The sequence below is a fragment of the Leptopilina boulardi genome, unplaced genomic scaffold, assembly GCF_019393585.1.
Source record: "Leptopilina boulardi isolate dan_hultmark-lab unplaced genomic scaffold, ZJU_Lbou_2.1 LbouV2_237, whole genome shotgun sequence".
NCBI classification, from domain to species: Eukaryota; Metazoa; Arthropoda; class Insecta; order Hymenoptera; family Figitidae; genus Leptopilina; species Leptopilina boulardi.
In genome coordinates this window covers 434061-435309 of record NW_026137793.1, presented here as the reverse complement: position 1 = coordinate 435309, position 1249 = coordinate 434061, and the positions used below count along the sequence as shown (strand labels likewise).

The window sequence follows — 1249 nt, the reverse complement described above, 5'->3', positions numbered from 1 at the left end:
CATCTTTTCTTGCGCACACCCGCTGAGCGTGATGACAAAGACTCCGCGCACTGGCTAAACAAGTTAAGAGTCCTCGAATTCTCGGGGACGGAAGCATCCGCTGCAGATTATGTCCACGATTCCTTGCAACTGGGTATTTTTTAACTGGTCGCAGTAAAATCAAAAAAATACTGCTTCCTCCTCGCGCGTATATATATATATATATGTATCTTTTAACCCTTATCTCGAATATCTTTCCCTAATTATCTTTAGAGCGAAGACTCTTAACGCTGCAGGACCTTTTTTCTTTTTCATGGGGTCCAGAATTTTCTCCACTTTATCGAAAAAAAAGAACTGAAATTAAATTTATTTTATTCATTATATCTCACAAAATGATAAACGGGACATTCAGTTTAAATTAATTAACAAAAAAAAAAAAAAAAAATTGTTTTTATTCATTTGAAGTTTGTTTGCAGATTTCTTTTATTGCAAATATAAAATATGAGAACAGTAAAAATTTAAGATTACCGTTTCTCATAATGAAAAGTGAATTTATGTTTATTAATTATTTGATATATTTTTTAGGTCAATCGGATCGAAAACTTTCAAAATGCAAGAGAGATCGGGGATGTAGCTCAGTGGTAGAGCGTTCGCTTTGCATGTGAAAGGCCCCGGGTTCGATCCCCGGCATCTCCAATTTTTTTTTTTATTTATTTTTTTTTATTTATATATTCTTATTATATTTAAACAATAATAAGAGGAAAATGTTAATTAAATATTTTTCTAATTTTTTACTATTAATTTTGTAACATTTATAATTTACCTAATAAATTAAAATAATTTAATTATCTACAGTTTGATATACTAATATAAAATAGTTACTCATTATTTTGTTAAAAAAGAATTTTGTTAAATGAACATTTGGTTAATGAAAATACTGTAAAATTAATTTTTGGAAAAATAGAATTTCCATAAAAAAAACCAATTCTCTTAAATAAACATTCTTTTTTTATGAAAATTTTGCTAGACAGAAATTCTGTTAAATAGAAATTTTATTGTTTAAAAATTCGATGTATTAGAAAATCTGCTATTCAAAAGTTTTCTTTTTCTTTCTTTCTTTATCGAAATTCTTCGATATGAAAATTCAGATCATTATAAAATCTACTTTTTCAAATTTTTTACTGATAAAAAAAATATTCAAAATAAGAAAAATATTCCATTCAAAAATTAATTTTACATTTTATTTTCAATTTATGAATATTCGTCTAGA

At 26.2% G+C, this 1249-nt stretch overlaps 1 non-coding gene across 1 annotated transcript; it reads left to right on the top strand.

Annotated features, from left to right (window-relative positions):
- Positions 1-603: 603 nt before the first annotated feature.
- Positions 604-675, top strand: Trnaa-ugc (transfer RNA alanine (anticodon UGC)). Its single transcript has one exon. It is a non-coding gene; the product is annotated as a tRNA-Ala (tRNA).
- The last annotated feature ends 574 nt before the right edge of the window (positions 676-1249 follow it).